At 39.5% G+C, this 23,878-nt stretch overlaps 2 long non-coding RNA genes across 2 annotated transcripts in view; one reads left to right on the top strand and one right to left on the bottom strand.

The window, feature by feature from the left end:
• The window catches only part of LOC115279478, a 54,738-nt gene extending 42,024 nt beyond the window's left edge, over nt 1-12,714 (bottom strand). The window contains exons 1-2 of the long non-coding RNA XR_003903461.1: nt 12,663-12,714; nt 7,151-7,215 (exon numbers count right to left, since the gene is read on the bottom strand). This is a non-coding gene — a long non-coding RNA (uncharacterized LOC115279478). The remainder of the gene's footprint in view (nt 1-7,150; nt 7,216-12,662) is intronic.
• A 205-nt stretch (nt 12,715-12,919) lies between these two features.
• LOC115279181 lies at nt 12,920-17,905 on the top strand. Its single transcript, XR_003903267.1, has 3 exons — nt 12,920-12,981; nt 17,636-17,752; nt 17,861-17,905. It is a non-coding gene; the product is annotated as an uncharacterized LOC115279181 (long non-coding RNA).
• Nucleotides 17,906-23,878: the final 5,973 nt, after the last annotated feature.

The raw sequence follows: 23,878 nt of genomic DNA, 5'->3' as shown, positions 1-23,878 counted from the left end.
CCCCTAAAAACAATATTTTAAATTGGCTCTTAGAAATGCTATGAGAAAGAATAAACATATATATTGGTTTCCTCCCTCCCTCTCATCCTTGCTTCCTCCTTTTCTTCTTTCTTTGCTTACTCGTTCTTACTTGTTACTTTCTTTGAATTGGAATAAATTCTGATCCCCCAAAAGTGGAAACAGAACTGGGGTATAGTCAGATATGATAATAAGGCCTGGATGCTGTATAAATTTTATATCTAAAATTTTCCCAATCCTATAATCTTGCTTAGAATCTATATTTTAACACCTAACACAAACTATTTATTGGACTGAACCCCTGGAAAAATAAGGAAGTTAGGAGTTATTAGTTCCTGGAATCTGATTGTCAACATTCAAATGTACCTGCTTAAAATAAATTCCTCACACATTCAAATAAAAAATAAACATTTATTCCTGGCTACCTTTTTTTCCCCTTTTCTTCTATTAATATTTATATAAACTTGTACCAAGGAACCATAAATGTTATTTATGACTATGTCCTTTATTATCAAAGCTAATGGATATAACAAAAATTCTATTATATGGAGCTCCTATAATTTTCCCTGTGAAAAACAGATCTGTGAAGAACATCAAAGAGATATGATCAATATCCAATGTTTCACAGTCTAAATATCTTAGAAGTCTAGAAATGTTTTATTACAAGACATTATCTTGAAAGAAATTACCTCTGATGTCTCTTATCAAAGTAAAATATTTTATAAGCTCTGTAAAGTTTTCTGAGAATCGATGTGTTTTAACTATTTTGGAACATTTATTTTGCTGTTTAAAGCCTGTAAGCTCTTTCAAAATGGAAACGAAATAGAGAGATGTTTGCCAGACCTTTGAATTTAAATACAAAGAAGATATCCTTTTGAAAACATTTCTTACCAAGTTACATATTCTTACAACCAACAAATTTCTAGACCGAGATTTTTAAAGACTAGCGATGCCCCTCATGATGGAAACCACCGTAGAAAAAAGTCTTTGTTATGATTTGAAAAAAAAAAAAAAGATAGTGAACTAGCATGGCTTTTTTGTTCCATTAAGTCTACAAAAACTGTGGATCACTCTTAATGTTTGCCTTCTAAAGGGTATTGCTGAGTAGGTAGTGCCAATTCCCTATTTTAATCTTTTAATTTAAAGAAGGTTATTGGATGTGTTTTATTTTTAAAATAAACCTAGTTGTGAGTCAACACAACACTGTTTTTCTCCTGTTTACATTTAATCACAGATGCCGTGCACATTAAATTCTCCAAGTACTGACTTGGTAGGTTTCCTTCACAGTTATATGTTTGTAGTCATTCTTGTAGATCATAGCCTATGCTAACTCAAAGGGCCAAATAAGATTGCCCTCAAACACAAATAAGAAACTTTTAACTGAATTCATTCCCAGGACTAATACCCCACCCCAGCCCCCTGCTCCTGGCCCCAGGGATCCATCTCCTGTTGGAAACAAATGAAGGGTCACACATCAGAGAGAGAACAATGTGGCCCTGAGGAGATTTAAGTCAGAGCTCTGCCTATTAATCTGAATTGAGACTCTTAAGGAAAACAGCTTTTAAGTGTCTAGCAGTATATGTTTAGAACGATTTCAAGGCACAGAGAAGTTCACCATTTAGGTGGGAAATATATGCATCTTTGAAGTCCTTCCTCAATTCAAGAATATGACTGAAAACATCCTGAACCCCTATTGGGTTCTGGGCCCTGTAGCTAAAGGACAGTCCTGTCCAAAGACCTTAATTATGATAATAAAATTTGTTGTACGGCTGAACTGAACACATTTCAGGCTGTGCTTTAATGAAATGATGATGTAATATATATGAAACCACAGGGAATAGAAAAAAGTCATCTCGTCTAAAAGGTGAATGGGCACAGCATTGGCCCTGGGTCTGGAGGAAAGAAAGATGGAAAAGCATCTGCAGGAACCAGTGGAGCCCCAAAGGCTTAGTGCTGGCATGTTCAAACACTGATGCATTTACCAGTCAATCAGGGTAAAACAGATAGGATACATTGGGACCAGATTACAGAAAGCCTTAATTGCCATTCCGAGAAATTGGAACTTGGTAAAAAATGATACAACCTCTAGTTTTATTTTTATTTTTGTCTGCAGAGAAGACAGAATAATAAAACTACATTAAGTAACTTCTTTTTTTTTAATGTTTATTCATTTTTGTGTAAGAGAGAAAGCGAACAGGGGAGGGACAGAGAGAAAGAGAATCTCAAGCAGACTCCATGATGTCAGCACAAAGCAGGACGTAGGGCTCAATCTCACAAGAGGAAATCAAGAGTTAAGGGTTGGATGCTTAACTGACTGAGCCACCCAGGTGCCCCTGTCCAAGTAACTATGTACTGGCCAGAAATGATAACAGGTATCTTGTATATATTTATTTTACCCTCACAATAATCCAAGGAGTAAGGACATATTTTGTTGACCAGAAATCTGAGCCTCAGTTTCAATACCATGCCTTGGGCAAACACCATTACTTCCTTTTTGCATATTTATTCTCCAACCTTTTTTTTTTTTTTTTTGCCCACAGCCATGACAGAGGCCTCAGAAACTAGAAATTATCTTTCCCAGCCTCCCTTGCAGGCTAAAGGGGTCCATGTGTCACAGTTCTAGCCAATAGAAACATAAGAGGAAGTCTGTTAAGACGCTTTGAGAAGAAGTTTAGCATTGCTTATTTAAAAACAACAAAACCCGGGTCCTGCTGGCACTGCCCTTACCTCTTCTCTGCAACGCGGAGGGCATCCTGCCAGATGCGAAAACACGGTGATGCCTCTGTAGCCTCTAAGTGCACCACCACTTAGTTTATCCCTGAGTTCTTGGGCAGAAGCCTTCAAACCAAATTAAGATGCTTGAACCACACAGAGAGTTCAATATATCTAAAACTTAAAGCGAGAAGCAAGGGGAAGGAGAAGGGGAGGGGGAGGTCTCCCTATGTCCTGTTAAGTTAGGGTACAATGCTCATCTCGCCTCTCTCCGTTGCATCAGTCTCCATGCTGAACTGAGTTCCGGGAAAGCAGGAGTTCTCTGCTGAGGGAGTAGAAGGAAGACAAGGGGTCTCTACAAACTGAAGGTGTCCAGAGTCAACACCAGTTGCTCCATCACAGTGATGCAGAGGCATTCCTCATCGCCGTATCGTTCACCCATGACCCAAACAGCAGCCGTGCCTCTCTTAGGTACATGCCATGGGCAAAAGACTTACGAGGTTAGAATGGGTGTCCCCAATGGGCGTTTGGTTTAGGAATAGCCCTAGCTTTCAAACCAGAGGTGACATCATCAATACCTTGCACATAGTTAAGGTTTACATAGTTTTTCCTCCTCTATCTCTTGGTAACATCCTTCTTCATTCTGCCACAGCACATAGATGTTTCATTTATTGTACCCCTAGTATCTCCTGAGGATTAGTGACCTAAATTCTCCATATCTGATGATTTCTGACTATAACTCATAAGTTACAGGCTTAGCATCTATCCCTAAGATTTCTTGTGAGTTATATTTATTTATTTGCTTTTCTTCATCCTCCATACAAGAATTAAATATACTCTATTAATACAGCACAGACTCTGCACAGATGCCAACAAGACAATTTTTGTTGTGTTGTTGTTGTTGTTTCGGAACCATGTAGCTACAGGTGTAGAGAAAATTCTGTAGAGATAAGGTGACAAGACGATCTTTAAGCCTCTGCAGTTGAACCAGAGCCAGAAATGATTTACTTCCAAACATTTTGCAATGTGCAAAAATAGAAACTCCTATTTAATTAAGCCACTATTCATATGGAACTTCATATGCATTTAAATGCCTCCTGATTAGACTCCTTGTCACCATTCATTCAACAAATATTTGAGGACCTGTGGTTTATCAGACACCATTCAAGAAATCTGAGATAGACGGGCGCCTCTTGATTTCAGTTCAGTTCATGTTCTTGCAGTTTGTCAGTTGAAACCCCAAATGGGATGTTCACTGACCGTGTGGAGCCAGCTTGGAATCCTCCCTCTCTCTCTCTCTCTCTCTCTCTCTCTCTCTCTCTGTCCCCTGCTCTCATTCTCTCTTAAAATAAATGAATAAACTTGAAAGAAAATAAGAAATTTGAGATAAAATAGTAAAAGTAATCTCTACTGCCACAAAACTCACTTTCTAGGGAAGGGAAAAAAAAAACTTTAAAAAAGATTAAGTCTTGGATTTCTTATCGTGGCCATGACAAAGTAACTGGTCTAAATTTGCTCCCTTCCTGTAGTCAATTAGAAAACTCATCAAAATGTATGCAACCCAGTATTCAGACATGAGAAAAAAAAGTCAGGGTGTAAGGACGCAGGTCTGAATCTGGCTTCTCAGAATCATTAGACAATAGAAGGGCACACATTGCCCACATTGCCCGAGGAAGGAGGGACCACCCTTGTAACACCCAATCAGGAAAGGCCAGCTAACACCTTTAACATTTCTAAGGGCCGGTCTAGAAGGCTAGTCATGCCCTACGTGAGGGTCCTGGGCCTACTCTGTGATTGGTCAATACTCTAAATGTTGTGATTGGGTCCCACTGAAAGTATCGATGTATGGATAAAGTTACTGCCAGTATTGATAGAGAATAGGGATTGGATCGCTGTGCCTGTGTCGTGATTTCCTGTAACTCCCCCTTCCCAAACCCATAGAGGCCCTGTCCTGCCTTTGGGGCTCTCTGCATGGATCCACCGAGTTGGTGAAGTCTGTGAGCCCAAGCGTATGAGCCCATAATAATAAAGCCCTTTGCTTTTGCATGCGTGACTCGGTCTCCCTGGCAGTTTCTGGTTTTTGGGGATGATATTACAAATCTGGGCATAACAAGGGCATGACTGTGATTCTTGAAGGAAGAAAAACAAATGATAGGGGCTGACAATCAATTCTGTTTTCTACCTGGAGGCAGACCGTGATGCAAAAGGAGGAAGCCAAGATGAGCCCAGATGAATTGCTGAGCTGACATGATAAGGATCAAAATCTGAGATTTAGTAAGCTCAAATGGGTTTGGCAGAGCAGTACCCGACAAGAAGGATCTATGCAAAAATAAATAAATAAATAAAAATTTTAAAAAGGAAGAAGGAAGGAAAAGAGAAAAGAAAAAGAAAGAAAGAAGAGAAAACAAAAGCTCAAGTTTCTTCAAATGGGTCTATTGGAAACTTGGACTAAATACGCAGTGAGATTCAATAAAGCTGTGGAAAGAATAACCACCACTGAAAGAATAATTACAGGACAACTGTAAATTGAACAACCACTATGGCTTACAGAGGACTGGGACACGTTGGAGTTCCAACCAGGAAGAGAGGAAAGAGTCCATGGAATAACCAGGACATTCAATAGAGACCCCAGAAGGCTTAGACCTTAGTAGTAAAGATAAACTATCACTGGATTAGAATCAAGTCTAAACCTACCTCAACAAAATTTAAAACCGGTTTTCAAAATATCAAGCTGTTTAAAATGTAAATCTAGTGCCTGCAGGAACAAAGCCCAGCACTCCTTAAAGGAAAACAACCTAAACTTGATAATCAACACTGTAATAGTCAGAGTGTTCAACAACCAATCAGATACCCATAAGCATGCAAAGATGCATAAAAATATGACCCAAAAGCAGAAGAAAAAAGAAACATCAATAGAAACAAACCTATAATTGACAAGGATGATTGTATTTCCAGACAAGTTTAAAACAGTTACTGTAAATATGTTCAGGAATTTAAATAAAAATAGAAGCAAAACAAATAGAAAAATTAATAATATAAGATGAACTAAATGAATTTCTACAGCTGAAAATGAAAATATCTGACATTAAAAATATATTGAATGAGTTTAACCAGAAGTTAAATACAAAGTTAGTAAATTTATAAACATGACATTAGAAGCTTTCCAAGCTGAAGCAAAGACAGAAAAAAGATGAAGAGAATAAACAAAATCTCAATGACACATAAGACAATAGCCATCTAATATGAATATAAGAGTTCCAGAAACAGAAAAAGGCCAAAACAATTTTTAAAAAGTATCAATAATGATTTTCCATATTAGATTAAAAATATCCATCCAAAAATCCAAGAAACTTAAAAAACACTAAATAGAATAAAAGAAAATTAACTCATAGTACGGCATGTTGTAATTCATTTTCTGAAAATCAATGATATGTGGGGGGGGAGGGGCGCACAGGGAGACGGAGGGTTGAGCCCCACATCGGGCTCTGTGCTGTGTGGGACTCGAACCCAGGAACCCTGAGATCCTGACCAGAGCTGAAGTCAGACGCTCAATTAACTGAGCCACTGGGAAAATTAATGATAACAAGAAATCTAAAACATTTCATATAGGTGTACAAAAGTAAAAGTTATCACTGACTTTTCATCCAAAACAATCCAGAATATGATAAATAACAACTTTAAAATACAGTTGACCTGGGGTCCTTGGGTAGCTCAAGATGGTGGAATGTTCCAGTTTGCTCAGGTCATAATCTTCCCATTAGTGGGTTCAAACCCTGCATTGAGCTCTCTGCTGTCACAGAGCTTTGGATCCTCTGTGCCACCACCCCCTCCTCCTGGTGCACACGCTCGCTCTCTCTCTCTCTCTCTCAAAAATAAACACTTAAAAAATAATAAAATAACATAAAATAAAATAAAACACAGTTGTCCTTTGAACAATAAGATTTGAACTGCATGGCTTCACTTACATGTGGATTCTTTTTATACATAAATTGAGCACAATACTATAAATATAGTTTCTCTTTTTATGATTTTCTTAATAACATATTCTTTTTTCAAATTTTTTTATGTTTTTTATTTATTTTTGAGAGACAGCATGAGCAAGGGAGGGTCAGAGAGATAGAGACACAGAATCCGAAGACAGGCTCCAGGCTCTGAGCTGTCAGCACAGAGCCTGACGCCAGGCTTGAACCCACGAACCGCGGGTTCAGATTATGAGCTGAGCCGAAGTCGGATGCTTAACCGACTGAGCCACCATCCAGGCACCCCTTAGTAACATATTCTTTTCTTTAACTTACTTTGTTGTAAGTATACAGTATTTAATACATACAGCATACAAAATACGTGTTAAATTGGTTATCCATAAGGTTTTTGGTCAACAGTAAACTATTAGTTAAATTTTGGCAGAAGACCAAAAACTTACATGCAGATTTTCAGCTGTGAGATCAGCACATCTAACTCTCCCATGGTGTTCAAGGAGCAACTGTACTGAAAAGTAGGAAAAAATTGTTACCCTAGGATTCTATGTGCAGAGGAAAGATTGTTTAAAAACAAAGGCGAAATAAATACATTTCAGACAAAGAGAAGCTAAAGTAATTAATTGCTAGGATACTCGGTTTACAAAAAATGTTAAAACAAGTTCTTCAAGATGAAAATACCTGATCCCAGCTGGAATATACAAAGGAATAAATAATCATAGAAGTAGCAAATCTGTGAGTACATAAAACAGACTTTTATTCTTTTAAGTTTTTAAATAAATAGTTGACTGTTTAAAGCCAAAAATAATAAATATACATTATATGGTCTATGACAAGGAAAGAACAACTATTGTAGGGCTCTTGCATTTTACATGGAGTGGTATAATATTAATTAACAGTAGACCATGAGAAGTCAAAGATGCAGAGAGTAACCACAAAAAGAAAATATGTCCCCAGATGCTCAATTAATCCAAAAAAAGTCAGTGTGCCCAGTAAAGCTAGGATGTTGAAGAAAATCTCAATGAATAAGTTATTAATCTTTAAAAAAATTTTTTTTGTTTGTTTATTTTGAGATGGAGTGCAAGTGGGACAGTGGCAGAGAGAGAGAGAGACACAGAATTTGAAGCAGGCTCCAGGTCTGAGCTGTCAGCACAGGGCCTCACTTGGGCTTTGAACTCAGGAGCTGTGAGATCCTGACCTGAGCTGGAAGTCGACACTCAAACTACTGAGCCACCCAGGGGCCCCCAGTTATTAATCTTAGTAAGTAAGTTGTTTAGTTGGTTCACTGTCTTACCTTCTACAGGCAGATAATTTTGGAGTAAGCAGCTATGTTATTTTTCAAAATAGGGAGGTGGAAATATATACACTCTGAGTATTGTTTCACAAACAAGGACAAGGAATTTTCCTGGTTTCATTTCTCCCTGATTCAGATCCAACTATCTGACTATTAAAGAACCATACTTCCCACTATATTGCATTGTCCCTTGATGATCTCATTGTAGACTGGATTTTAATTTTGGGATAAATTACTGCAGGGAAATTCATATCTGCTATTTCCACACCAAACTATGTGGATTTAGAAGATAACCTTTATGCCCAGTTCACTTGTTTCTTTGGCATTCTGGAGGAATGTGGGACTCCTAGGTTAATATTTTGATCCAGGGGACCCACATGTTACATTCACGGTGAGATTAGTCAGTTATTCCACTAAAGTGCCGCATTACAGTAACATCTTAATGCAAAGACACTGATGTACACAGAATCTTAAACTCAATTTTAATGGTTTCTGAGATCATCATATAAAACTAATCTTTATGTTCCCTACTTATGATTGCCGAAAGGACAAGATTTATATTTTATTCATCTCGACTTCCCTTGCATTCGGCACACATTTTGCCACATTGGAGAAACTCAATAACTTCCATATTAAATTTTAATTAAGATAGATTAATTGGGATTGCAAATCAAGTGGACATTTATCATTACTCACTGGTAACGTTTTCTAGTTCAGAAAAAATAATTCCATTGCCAAGAAGACATTCTGGAAAGAGCTAATATCAAACTGTAGCCCTGCCACTATTAGAATGAATGGAAGAATTCCATTTATTAGGGGTAATCACTTGACTACACAGTGTATGCCATTACTCACAAGTGCAGTAAGGAGGTGAGAATATGTGACAGAGTCATTAATAAAAACAACCACAGTAAATCTATCATCTATAGAAATGTGACAGTCAATCTAGCTGGTTAACACCTTAAGAGTGTAATAATCTGAGAAGTGGTAAAAGCAGGAGAAACACGAGTAAAGGTCTTTGTATCTTGTGCTAATCTGTGTGTCTTGAGGTTTTCTCTCGTGTAAAATAGTATTTGTTAATTCTTTAGCCTAATTCTGAGAAGATTTTCAAGCCTTCCATATTATGTTAACTCCTCCACACCTCAAGTAACTGTTAATTCAAAGAAAATTACCTGGGCACACAATTCTTGTCTTAAATTATGTGAGATCATATTTCCTCATTATAGTAATTTGAATCAGAAATCTGGTGAATCTTAATTTATGGTGAAAAAAAGCATTCAAGTTCCACAGATGGAAATCAACTCACAGAACAACTTTCTCTTCCTCATTATGTGTTTATGAGATTAAGAAGGAAATTTCATATCTGAGCAAAATTCATTAAAACAACTTTGGTGTTTTTGCTTTTGAATTAAAAGAAGCTTCTGATTTAGCAGTGGATTTATAGTCAAATGACCAGGAAAAAGTGCTGGAAGCTTCTGGAAAAACATTAGCCCCTAGTGAATAAATACAATCTCAGGAAAATGAAGTTATGTGGATTTCATTAATAAGTATCTTCTAAAGAAAGACTCTACTGTCAGAAAAGAATCAGTGAAATTTAAGATTGATATGGTATCTTCTCCAATGTTTGAATAGTAGAAACAAAAGTTGAAAGCTATTTTCAGGGTAAGGTTCTAAGCATAAGCATTTTGTTTTTAGCAAAGACATTTTCTCATTAGAAAAAAAAATCCTATTCAGGTAAGAAAAAGAAATAAGACTTAAAACTATGAAAGTTTTCAGTTATTTATTACAGAGCATAACAGTTTTGATGAATTATGTGTTCTCTTCCTCTCACTATACTGTGGGTGTTCTGTTTATTACAAAGAAAGTGTTTATCGTGTTTCTACTACAAGAAATATACCTCCATGGTTTATGCAAAAGACTCAGGGACATTTTTTTTTTCATCCTTAGAGCATGATTAAGCTAGTGACTGTTGACAGGAATGATTGAATTTAATTTGAACACTTGTTGTTTTTTTTTTTTCCAGCAGAAAAAGATGTTTTTATTAAAGCACAAGGACAGGACACCTTGTTCCTTATAAGAATATATTCCAGCTTTGCAGAAAAAGCACATTAGGCAAACATAGGATTGGGAAGTTTCCCCTGTGTCCTGAATCTTGTCCTCTTCTATTTGAAGTAAGCAGAAGGAGGCACCTGGAAAGAGACAGAGCCCACAGACGGCAAATGACCAAAAATAGCTCTGACATGGTGCGGTTTTTCTCAGAGCCTCTATTTCACCTGAAAGACCTGACTGTACTATAAAAATGTCAATTCCAGAAAAATCTCTAACCACCAGCTGCAACTTTTTCTAAACCCCAGATCCACTCTTATAACTCCTTTTCAGTCTGGCATTTACCTATTCTCGTCATTTCCAAGAATAAAAAATAAAAAATAAATGAAAGCAACAGAAAGAAAGAAGTTCTATTTCAGAATGTAAGTAGGGGGGAATCAACAACTATATAACTTAGTACACAGGGATTAGTCACTTTGAGAAAGACTTCTAGGGGCACCTGGGTGGCTCAGTCAGTTAAGCATCAGACTTCAGCTCAGGTCATGATCTCAGAGTTCATGGGTTCAAGCCCTGCATCGGGCTCTGTGCTGACAGCTCAGAGCCTGGAGCCTGCTTCTGATTCTCTGTCTCCCTCTCTCTCTGACCCTCCCCTGCTCATATTCTGTCTTTCTCTCTCTCTCAAAAATAAATAAACACTAAGGAAATTTTTTAGAAGACTTCTAGACATTTCTAGTTGTACAGAAATGTAAAAAGACTCCTCAGGGAGACGTGAATGTCAGGGAGCGCGAAATGGTCTTCTTTAACAGCTGAAATCCCCTACTCAGAAGGAAAATCCTGAAAGAGAAAAGCTCCATTGTTTAAAGCATTTGCTGTTAGGGCTCCCAAATGTACCAGGATAGAGCAGGAGCAATGTACTAGGGTTTTACAAAACCAGTTAAATGCACTTGAAATTAAATATTAAGCGGGAGAATTTTTTCCCTCGGTATAGTCCTACAATCACTCAGGGAAAAAGAATTTACTTTTCCCCTTAACTTTCTACAGTTTTTCTAAAACTAAAGCTTAAAAATTCATAAATCCATAAAATTAAATCCAACACTTAAAGAAGAGTTCTGGATAGTTTGGGCTGCATGTATATTTCTAAGTAGAAATCATTTTTCAATTTATTCCTTTTCTATCTGAAAGGGAAAGAGAACTCTTATACAAGTTAGCTCAGGAACAGTAAAGAGAAGGTATTTTCCCTTATCAAAAACAACAGGAGGTATTTCCTGTGAGTGTGACATTTTTAAACTTTCAAGATGCAGCAGATAGGCTAGATGGGGAAAGGTCTAGATTATTTCCAAAAATGTCCTCCAGCGCTCTGACTTTATGGTTAGTGGCACAGAATTCATTAACTGTTAATTGAGAACTGACTGAGTTTTCTGCCATCGTGCTGGATGCCATATGAGTGTTCCTTAACTTGTGGCTACACCATTTCCTTCATTGGAAAGTCGATTAACTTCTTCAGGCTCTGGTGTCCTATGGGCATGTTAAAAACAGCACCTGCCTAAAAGATTGTCATAAGAGTGAAGCAAAAATGTTATGAATTAACGTACATTCCCTGGCATTTAGACAGAGCTTGCTCAGTAACTATTATCTGCTAAAAAAAAGGTAATTTTTCCAGTTGCACACTTGTGGATCCTGTAACTTTTAAATAGTATAAAGAATTCTTTTTAATAGTGATACTCAAAACAGGTGAGGATGGTGACAATAAAAATAAGCATAGGGCGATGAACAGAGTGGGGAAGGGGAAAAAGGAAAAAGATGAAAAAGACAGGTTAGCCAACTTTGTGTGAGTTCAGAAAGCTTTTTCCCACCATTGACCACAGTCTATCTCAATGTACGAGCTATTTGTGACTAAATGTAGAGGAAAATAAGTGCTTTTAGATGTTCATTATCATCATGGAAATTATGAACAGTCCTGGCTAACATTTTCAATCTCCTTGACAGCTATGGTGTTTTTAGGTCACAGTATACTGAAGAGCTTGTCAGTCACTAAGCAGAAACACGTACACGTACACTTGCGTATTTATGCTTGTGAATCTGTCCACACCCTCAGGACATGATTCCGGGGAGGCAATGACAGTTGCGTCCGTGGGGCTGAGAGGCCTGGTTCAGTTGTGAGTGTGTGTCTCAAGGCCAACAACACAGGACCCTTCCAAGCATCCCACAGGAGCCCCCGAGCGGGCTGTTACTAGGGATGTCGCTATACTTCTAGTCTAGCAAGTTCTTTCTAAGGCATTTTGTTGGCCTTCACACCTTTATTATTCAGTGTGCTAAGCTCCCTTACACATGATAGTCCAAGAAAAGTGTCACAGCACAGCAAAGAATGGAATGATAGTTTGAAAGATTTTGCCCAAATAAATGCAGATTTGTGTTCACTGAAACTGACAACTAGTAAGCACCTCGGAAAATCGTTTTGCTCGACAGTCTATCTGGAATTCTTGCTCTGAACACAAAGATTATTTCCAAAATGGCACATCGCACCACCCTACGATGGGGCGCCTCTGCTGGCCGTTGAATGGTACATGAGATGTTTAAGGAACGTCTTCTAGAGAGCGTCGTAGCGGATTTCAGCTCACCTTTTCCACCTGCCGCTGCTTAGCTCCTGTAGTGAGTACATCCAAGTGAGACAGTTGGCAGCAGGAAGAAAGCTAATTAAACACTTTGCAGGTCACCTTATTGAAAGTGAGGCCACCTGGTTGGCCGTCACAATGGGCTTTATAGAATGCTAGTGTCTCTGAACAGGTCGTATGCCAGACTTGATACCCAAACATCTTTCCTGCCCTTTGACATACAAGGAGGAAGTTTATCACTTGACCTCAATATCATCTTAAAAAGGATCACCCATCGCTTTGGATATATCTATCCTGTACATAATCTAGGTCACCTTTGCAGCAGGTGAGCGGCCTTATTTTTAGGCAGGACATTGTTCTTTGAAAGACACTTGCTCTCAAGCAATTCAAGACACAAAATGTTCCTTTTACATGTGCATCTTATGGTCAAAATGTCCAGTTGAGATACCCCATGAATTCAAAATTTCAAATTTGCTAGTATATCACCCCAGCTCCTAAGTGGGAAGCAATAAAAACTGACCGACTGGCTAAGTGTTAAAAAAAAAAAAATGTTTACTAAAAGATCCTGAATAGCCCATAGAATTGTGGGGAAGCCTGGAGGATTATCTCTGTAGCTAAGCTATCAAAAACATGTGTACCTTCTTGCAGCACTAGCGTGAAGAGGAACGCCCGCCATGTTTGTGCTACACTGGTCCCTACAGCTACTGTTAGTCACCACCTTTCCATGATGCAATTCTGCACCCCGGGCTCCTGAAAGCTGGTGCTCCGGCTACAGAAGTGCTCCTCAGGGAGCCGCTTTTATCAGCTGGGGCTCTTCAAAATGGAAATTTCTGGAAGAAACTCCGCTTGGCTTAGCTGGGGTTACTTACCTGCCCGGGAGATGGGAATTATTCATTTTTGGATCCAACCTTGGGGAGCCTGAAAAATGCCGCAGACAGAAAAATCTGACCCTGTAGTTAAACAGACCATATGATGTATTATGCAAATTAGAATGCTTTTCGTAGTAAGAGAGGGCATGCTATTAAATAATTATTCCAGGAAAAGAGGAGTAAACTGCATCACTTTATTTCATTTTTTAAATCTTTCTTTAAAATGTTTATTTTTGAGAGAGAATGTGTGAGCATGGGAGGGGTAGAGAGAGAGGGAGACACCGAATCCAAAGCAGGCTTCAGTCTGGCAGGTAAGATCAGGTCAGCACAGAGCCCAACGCGGGACTCAAACCCACGAACCACAAGACCATGACTTGAGCCAAAGTTGGATGCTGAACCAACTGAGCCACCAAGACGCCCCATAAACTGCATCACTTTAAAGAGAAAATGTTATTTGATTACGGTGACCAAATCTTCATGCCCAAGCTAGGTTCTCTGTGCTGCCACGAGGTTTACCGTCTGCCAGCGTGGCTGTGTCGCTCCCAGTCAATAGGCTGCATCTCCAAGGGCGGCTATGAGAAGCCACCCAAAACGCCAGGCTGTCACCTGATGCAGGAATCCATTGCACAGCCTCCCACAGCGATCCTGGCTTTCACTGGGGTGGGGCTGGCTCTGTGCTACCTGATCTTACCTGCCAGACTCTCCAAATAATGTACAGTAATGCACATTAATTAAAAACACTTCCACACACGTGCCCAGATAAAGCCACTTTTCTAGTTGTATGGCTAATCCAATCTATAGCTCATCTGACAGAGAGAGACACATGTGGTCCCTTTAATACTTTGCATATCTGTATTAATTGTTTAGCTCTGTGGTGATAAGTACCCTGGCTATAAACGAGACAGATTTGGGATTAACATGACTTCTGGTTAATGGCTGAGGACCACCAATACCACCACTGCCCTGGGAAATGAGGCCATTCCAAGCTGGTGCGAGAAACAGCCTTCCGTGCTGCAGAAAAGGCCTCCCACTCACCTAGGTGCTTTAATCTCGTGAGACAAAGATTCTTTATAATACTAATTTCTCAAAATGTATGTATTTTTTTTATCTTATTTTCTTACTTATTCGGCTTCGAAAATCCCTGTGAAGATTTCTCCAAAGCTCCTATCTCTGCTGCCAAATTTATGAGTCTGTTTTCATTTTAACATCTACTCTGTGCCTGCTTTGTCCGGTAGTTTCAAGGGACAAAGTAATGAAGAGCACATGGTGTTTGTGCCTGAGATATTCAATGTACTGGAGCGATGGGCACGTCACCAGACACGCACAGTAACGTCACAGGGGACTTGACTGAACGGAATGTCATTCAGCCATACTCATAAAGCTAAACTTTTGGGGGAGAAAACCACATATATTTTAAACTATATAGACAAAAGATGGAAAGCATTGCCCAGTGAAACCTTTATTCCCAATGCCTGCAAAGAATAATTTTAAATACAAAAATATATAAAAATGTCTGTACATTTTAATAAGATTTTTTAATGAAGAAAACTAAAAAACCCACGGCAGTTCTAAAACACAGATGTGGCCATTCCTGCAAAGAATTTATGGTCCTCTTCCTGAAGACATTCACAGCGTGTTGGGGAGAAAGACATGTCAATCACTATGAATGATAAGGTCACAGGTGACCTGACAGTGAACTGAATATTTTCAACCACACTCATGAAATTAAGATTTTGTGGGGAAACCCCACATATATCTTAAACTATATGGACAAAAGATGAGAAATCTTGCCCAGTTAAACCTTTATTCATAATGTCTGAAAATAAAAATTTTAGATACAGAAATATATATAAGTGATTATAATTTGTGTTAAATTTTTAATGAAAAAAAATTTTAACACTGCATTTCTAAAACACAGATGTGGCCATTCTGCAAAGAATTTATGGTCTTTTCATGACCCATTAAAGTCACTGCACCTGACTGTTCTCAGACCCAGAAGCCCATTGCGCCGGTCAGCAAAAACCAAGCATTAGTCTCCCCTCAAGGCCAATTATTCCACCCAGGTGAACTTCTGTGAAAACAAACTGAATTATCAAGAATTCTTCTGCTGATTTTAAAAGAGTTTGAAAGTTGAAAAGGAAAAGAAAGATACTGAATGGTTGGCTTTGAAAACTTGGCAGATAAATTGCAATTTTCTCTGAAAATCTTGAAATCAAACAAGGCCATAGATTCTCTTCAACTGCCGGATTATTGAAACTGTCCCCAGGGGTCTGCCCTGATGAACAATAACTTCATTCACAGACAGATGAGAAAACTAAGATCCACAGGCTTTCAGGGATTTGTCCAAGGTCACAAATTTAGTAAAACAGGGCAACAGAGCAGAGATGACCAATCCTTAGAGAATTAAAGGCAGTTTTGCAAAACTATGCCAAAAAAATCAATATTTACTGAAAACATTTAGATGAAGAGATAAAAGGGTATGTCTAAAGGAATCATGAATTAAACTCTGATCGTCCTCTCTAAGACTTTAAAGACATTTAACAGGGCATGGAAATATGCCATTCTTTTATTTTAAACATTGATCCACTTATTCATTTAACACATATTTACTGAACATCTGAGCTGTGACATGTGTTAGCTAAATCGAGAGCAAAGAAGTTGTAGGGTTGGAGAAATGGATGTGAAGTTTAGCACTTACTCTTTGTCTAAGAGGCAAAGCCTACTCTTCCTGCCTCCTAGACTTCTAATGAGCTAAATGCAAAGGTCACAATGCAAAGGTTACCATTTAGGGGGTACCTTTGTAAGAATAAGAGGCAACTTTCTGGAAGGATGGAAGGCCAGTGTCAGTCATTGGGGTAAAGCAAGGAAGGCATTGAATGTGGATCTCTCCACTGCTGTTTTATTTTGTAAGGCAGTGCAGAGGACCACCTTGGGATCACTTATTAATCTTTCATCCTGAAGGGTCACCATGGTACACATGTAGGAATAAATTCAGCAATGAATTACTAAATGTGTAAATGAATCCTGCATCTCATTTTGTGGGTGGTTCAAAAGCCTGAATGTGGTTTTCCTCTACTGTTGCAGGTAAAACAAACATGATTATGAAAAGCACGCTCATACAATTTTCAAGAGAAGTGAAAATAGATGCAGCATTTACTCAGGGGGTCAAGCCAAAGAAAATAAAATTTCCCCAACCAATGCTTAATTCATGATTAAGAGTTCTTTATTCTTAATAATTCTTTATTTATTTTTTATTTTTTAGTTAGTATTTTTTTTGAGGTGAGGGATCAGAGACACAAAGAGAGGGAGAGAGAGAATCCCAAGCAGGATCTGCTGTATCGGCACAGAGCCCGACCTGGGGCTCGAACCCATGAACTCTGAGGCCATGATGTATGGTAGGTTCTCCTTCATGAGGAGGAGTCCTGTGGAGCCCACGAGTGAGACACAATGACTTTCCCAAAGGCTGATGGCTGATGGGAAGAGGGACATTCCCAAACCCCGCAAATGGGAATGTGAAAAAGGGATGCTACTCAGTGGAATCGTGAATGGTCCCGCAGAGACTGTACACCATGGATGTCCCCAAAAGAGATGGAAACGGACCAAGAGCTGAGGGCTAATGGCAAACTTTATTAGGAACAGCATTTTATTTTATACCCTTCTTAGAACATAGTAAATGTTTAGTTAGCAGGAAATGTTTAACCAGAATAATAGATACAGATACAGAGCGGGCAGAACAGGAACAGCTTGCAAATGTGCATGGGTGTATGGCCAGTGCCATGGCTTCCTGACCCACGTGGCTGAAGACCAGGAAGGCTCTATCCTGCACATGAAGTCCCATGTTCCCAGTGTTCTGGGAACAGAGGTCCAATAAGGACAATTCATGCACAAGGACAGTGCTGAGGACAGAGGTCGTATAAGGACAGTTCATCCTATTTCCCAACAATGGTGGGCAGCTGAAACCAGAAGTTGGCTGCATAACTGATTGAACCACCCAGGCACCCCAATAATTTCTTATTCTTAATGAAGTGTTGATAAAGAGTTCCTTATTCTTAGTAAAGGATTCTCGATGGGGTCCTTGCTCTTCAACATGTGCCTCTGTTCTTGTTTCAGCTCCATCTTCAGGTCTCCCCTGCCCTTAACAAATGGAACCCACAAACATGGACAGCACAGCCCTCCCCGCTACATAGTTTTAGTGAATCCTGTCCAGCAGAGATTGTCTTCACGAAAGTAAGATGTGCCACCATTTGAAATGCCAGACTGTGTTTACTGAGCAAGAGGGCTCCTGAAAGTTTACTTTGGCATCACCATTTACGTGTTTTAACATCCTCTTGGCAGCACTGTTTCAGATGTTCATAGAGCATGAGGGGGAATGAGAACTGATGGAAATTCTTGATAGGATGTTCACAGAGGCTGCAGGACTGAGAAGGAGGTGAGTGCTCCTATCCGAGTGACCACCCTGCCTGTATAACTTTCTGTACTCCAGTTCCTCTCAGGCGGCCAGGGCCGAGAACCTGGGCAGAAAGCTAATGATGGAAATAGGGCTTTTCCTAGGCCCAGGAGACTCAGTAGGCTAAAAGGGGTTGGTTCAAATTCTCCCACGCCCATTACATCTCCTATTCATTTCCTCCAGATAGCTCTCATCTCTGTATGCCCCAGTTCCTCAAGGCTCAGCTCACCCACCATGAAGAGCCAACCCACACAAGTCTTACCTCACTGCAGGCTCGGAAGGAAGTGTGTGTACCTGCTCTGTGGCACTTGTCTTCTCATTGGGGCCTTTTCATAATAGTAGCCTAATGCTACATGGAAGTAGAAATTGTGGTCTTAGAAAACAGAGATGCTTTTTTAAAAAAATTTTTAATGTTTGTTTATTTCTGAGAGAGAGAGAGAGAGAGAAAGAGAGAGAGAGAGAGAGAGAGAGGGAGAGAGACAGTGTGTGACCAGAGGAGAGGCAGAGAGAGAGGGAGACACAGAATCTGAAGCAGTCTCCAGGCTCTGAGCTGTCAGCACAGAGCCTGACTCGGGGCTTAAACTCACAAACCATGAGATCATGACCTGAGCCGAAGTAGGAAGCTTAACCAACTGAGCCACCCTGGCACCCAAGAAAACAGTTTTTCGCAGTGATTCTTACAGTAGGGGGCTTAATACATCAACACTGACTGAATAAAAAAGCAAAGCATTTCTAGATGAATCAAAAATAGAATCCTGAGGTATCGCCAAATCTACTGCACCATACTGGAACATGGAGGTTGTTTGGAGATGGGGGAACAGGAATAGGTGAAATGACATGGAGAAAATATAGGAAGAAAGAAGTGGGGGGAATCATGATTCACTGAAAATTATGCCCATTATTATCATGTAAAGACTCTGGGGAAAACAACTTAATACTTGATTGTTCCAAGATAGGTTTTCTCACTTTAGATGAAATCTCAAGAGACAAGGGGATAGATGACTAACAGACAATGATCCCAGCATGACAGTATATGAGTGCAAAAAGGTCAGCACCACACAGGCATGGGAGAGAAGGAGTGAGAACAGTACATGTTTTTCAAGCGGATTTTTTGCAGGTGTCTTTCCAGATCCCAGCATGCACTGTATCTTTGCAGTGAATTTTCTCTCAAATTCAATCTGGCTTGGCTTTTTCCAGCATTCTTTGGAACACGTTTGTCTCACAAATGCAGCAGGTAGGGAGGAGATGGTGAAGAAATGCGTTAAATGAGGTAATTGGAGGGGCATATTTAACACAATAAGAGGATATGAAAATTATTCCCATTGACATGTTCTGTGTCCAGGGAAACTGTGTTTGCATAAAATTTCACGAGCCTTCTTTAATCAATCAGTCATGAAACATTTATTTGTACAACTTTGCCCCTACGTTAGTATTTCACTTTGAAGTCATCTGTCTACTTCTCTCCATTTCCACGGCCACTGTCCCTCATTTAGTCACTGCAAAGGCTTTCCGCTGGTCTGTCTCCTCTTGGCTCCTTAAACCCATTCTCCACACACCACCTATGAATGAATTTTTAAAGCATACATCAGCTCATGTCACTCCTTGCTGAGCCATTCAATGAATTCCAAGTGCATTTCATAAACAATTCCAGTTCCATAGCGTGGTGTCCCAAGGCATACTCATTGAAAAATGGTAAATATTATTTTTCTAAAGGTGTAATTATTGGGGCAGTGAGGATGATGACAACAGGCAGTTGAGATCTGAGGACAGACGGAGCGATAGCTCACACTGAGGTGAGAGAACGGTGGTTGGATGGGTTGCATTAGGAGTCAGAATTGGTAGACCAAGTGGACAATTAAAGTGATACAACGGGAAAATTAGAGAGTGAGTTTTAGGGTTCTACGTTTATTGTATGTTATTATTTTTTAATTTTATTTGAGAGGGACAGAACGTGCAAGTGAGGGAGAGGGGCAGAGGGAGGGAGAGAGAATCTCAAGCAGGCTACGCTCTCAGCATGGAGTCCAACGTGGGCTCAATCCCATGGGATCATGACTTGAGCCAAAATCAAGAGTCAGACCCTCAGCCAACTAAACCACCCAGATGCCTCTAGGATTCTCCATTTAAATGATGTGATTGATTGCCAGAGAGAACATAAGAGAAGCACGCTGGGCATAGCACAGAAAGAATGAAGAGGGAAAGGAGGGAAGGGAAAGATTGGAAGGACTGTGGAACTTACATATTAACAAACACTCGGGGAGCACTTACTATATGCCAGGCACTGCTCCAAACACTTGACAAATATGAACTCATCGAAAACGCAGAGCAGCCTTCCAAGGCATCTGCTGTTAGTAGGTTGTGTGCAGATGAACAAAATGAGGCACAGACATGTTCCATATCTTGTGTACGATTCCACAGTTTATAACTGGTGGATATGAGATTGGAACCCAGGTGTCCTGGCCCCAAGTTCATGTCCCGATGAACATGGACATTGGACATGCCTCTCTGGGAGGTCTCCAGTGGTTCAAAGCACATTTGCACTGTCAGGCAGCCATCACCACCATTCATCTCCAGAACACTTTTATCTTTCCAAACTGAGGCTCTGTACCCATTAAACCAGAATTTCCCATTCCCATCCCACCCCTAGTCCCAGGCCACCACTATTCTACTTTGTGTTTCTACAAATTTGAAGATTTTTCTTTATATATATAGTTTATTGTCAAATTGGTTTCCGTATAACACCCAGTGCTCTTCCCCACAAGTGCCCTCCTCCATGACCATCACCCCCCCTTCCCCTTCCCCCTTCAGCCCTCATTTCATTTTCTGTATTCAAGAGTCTCTCATGATTTGTTTCCCTCCGAGGGTGTCATGCTAAACAAAATAAGTCAGGCGGAGAAGTACAGATACCATACGTTTTCACTCAGGTCTAACAGAAGAAACCTAACAGAAGACCATGGGGAGAGGAAGGGGGGAAAAAGAGTTAGGGAGAGGGAGGGAAACAAATCATGAAGATTTTTCTTTACAATCAGATACTTCCTTTATGAAATCACAGAGCAAAAGATGCATCTGGACCCTTCAAGGTTTGGGGGAGGATTGAATCCCTTCTAGGAAATAATGAGTTTCCCTAATAGCAATGACATTTTGTGGCTTTTTCTTGCTCCTCTCTTCTTCTGTCTTGTGTACCCTTTGCCCATCCTCAGTAGCTGTCCTCTGCACACAGAGGATGGTTAATGACTGTTCCAATATTAGATTAAACCTCTTATGCACAAAGGAATTCATGAATAGAGTTTTAATATGACTGATTACTTTGGCTTGTCTATGAAAATCTTCTCTGTGCTCATGTAAGCTCAGAGGTTCTTACTAGTAAAGGCACTGAATTTATAAAACTTTAAATTTCTAGAAGCACAATGAAAACTGAACATCTTTGATTTAACAGGAGAAAACCCCCTTTTTTCTGTAATTTTTCAGTGATGGTAAATCTATATTAATCACTTTAAGGAAAGGACTGAGTGTTGGAGAAATAAACATACAGAATTTGCATATTTAATCAGGATATATGCTTAGGAAAAACACAGCACAGAATTTGGAATCAAATCATGGGTCTGTCATTTAGCCATGAATGAACGTGGACAAGAAAGTGTATTATTCTCAGCCTGGTTTTGTCATCTGCAACATGGGGTCTCACTGGCTTATAGAAGGAATAACTGGGATATTATATGGAAATGCATTTCTATCTGGGAGCAGGTCACAATTGCCATTTTCCCTTAGCTTTATTTCTGGTACATCACAATTTTGTTGCAGATTTTGCTCTGTTCATTGAGGTTAGACATTCCTCCCATGTTAAAAAAAAAAAAAAAGGTATCCTGTAATACAACATTAACTGAATTCCAATCCAAAATGTCATTTTACTTTATTCTGGGGTTTCATATGAAACTAACAAATATAATTGTGTGCGTGCGTGTGTGTGTGTGTGTGTGTGTGTGTGTGTGTGTGTATAAATCCCCTATTAAGAACCCACCATAAGTGAATAAACATCACTAAATAGTTTGTGGCAAGACACCATGCTCTGAAGACAATGTCTCACGTGATGAAAGCAGTGACATCTCAATAAGCAAGAAGAGTGCCCGAGAGCTGGAGACAGCAGGTCTATGGGACAGATGTTGGGTTCTAGAACCCTTCTAGGTTTTACCCGATATAATGTTATTCCTTTTTAAAAACTCTTAATATTATTTCACAAAATAAATTGAAAGGTGTAAGGGACTATATAGACTTAAGTGTCTTCTAATTTCTACTTGGTTTTAATTCAACATATTATTGAATTTACACCAGTTGGAGCTGTTTTGCGCACACCATAAGCTCTGAATAAATATTAAGCAGATCGAGGCTTTCAACTGCCAAAAACAAACTGTCCATTTTTCAAGGATTCTTGTTTCACTTTATGAACTTGCACACCAATGATTTAAGTTTCTGTGGGTATTTCTCACTTAACATGAAACAAAACCCTTCCATCCCCTGGAACAAACACGGAGGATACAGTCAACAAGTTGGGTTTTCACAAGAATTCATAATGGGTTGAAAAATGATGAAAACAAACTAGGGAAGAGGTGACCAAGCCTTGAAGTAAATGCTATCACTTCCCATTCTCTGCTCTAAGGGGAGACGGTGGTTCTATACTGCATTTCTTTGTAACAGAATAAGAGTTCCACGATACTTTTATTGCATGAGTGATCTTTTAAAGATCTCCCTTCACATACATATGAAAAACACAACTCTATTTTTTTTAAAAATTACATTTATTTATTTTTATTTTTTTTTATTTATAATTTATTGTCAAGCTGGTTTCCATATAACACCCAGTGCTTTTCCCCACAAGTGCCCCTCTCCATGACCATTACCTCCCTTCTCTTTTCCCCTTCCCTCTTCAGCCCTCAGTTTGTTCTCAGTATTCAAGAGTCTCTCATGATTTGCCTCCCTCCCTCTCCCCAACTCTTTTCCCCCCTTCCCCTTCCCATTGTCCCCTATTAGGTTTCTCCCATTAGACCTATGAGTGAAAATATATGGTATCTGTCCTTCTCCGCCTGACTTATTTCGCTTAGCATGACAGACTCCACGTCCATCTGCTTTGCTATGAATGGCTAGATTTCATTATTTCTCATTGCCATGTAGTACTCCATTGTGTATATATATCACATCTTCTTGATCCATTCATCAGTTGATGGACATTCAGGCTCTTTCCATGATTTGGCTATTGATGAAAGTGCCACTATGAACATTGGGATACATGTGCCCCTATGCATCAGCACTCCTGTATCCCTCGGGTAAATACCCAGCAGTACTATTGCTGGGTCATAGGGGAGTTCTACTGATAGTTTTTTGAGGAACCTCCACACTGTTTTCCAGAGCGGCTGTGCCAGTTTACATTCCCACCAAAAGTGCAGGAGGCTGCCCATTTCTCCACATCCTCACCATAATCTATAGTCTTTTGATTTGTTCATTTTAGCCACTCTGACCAGCATGAGGTGGTATCTCAGTGTGGTTTTGATTTGTACTTCCCTGATGATGAGTGACATTGAGCATCGTTTCATATGTCTGTTGGCCATCTGGATGTCCTCTTTGGAGAAGTGTCTATTCATGTCTTCTGCCAATTCTTCACTGAATTATTCATTTTTCAGGTGTGGAGTTTGATGAGTTCCTTGTATATTTTGGATACTAGCCCTTTATCTAATATGTCGTTTGCAACAATCTTTTCCCATTCTGTCAGTTGCCTATTAGGTTTCTTGATTGTTTCCTTTGCAGTGCAGAAGCTTTTTATCTTGATGAGGTCCCAATAGTTCATTTTTTTCTCTTGATTACCTTGCCTTTGGGGATATGTTGAGTAGGAAATTGTTGCAGCTGAGGTCAAGGAGGCT

Source organism: Suricata suricatta, chromosome 15 (genome assembly GCF_006229205.1).
Source record: "Suricata suricatta isolate VVHF042 chromosome 15, meerkat_22Aug2017_6uvM2_HiC, whole genome shotgun sequence".
NCBI lineage: Eukaryota > Metazoa > Chordata > Mammalia > Carnivora > Herpestidae > Suricata > Suricata suricatta.
The sequence above is the reverse complement of the archived record's forward strand: the minus strand, read 5'-3'. Positions and strand labels throughout refer to the sequence as shown.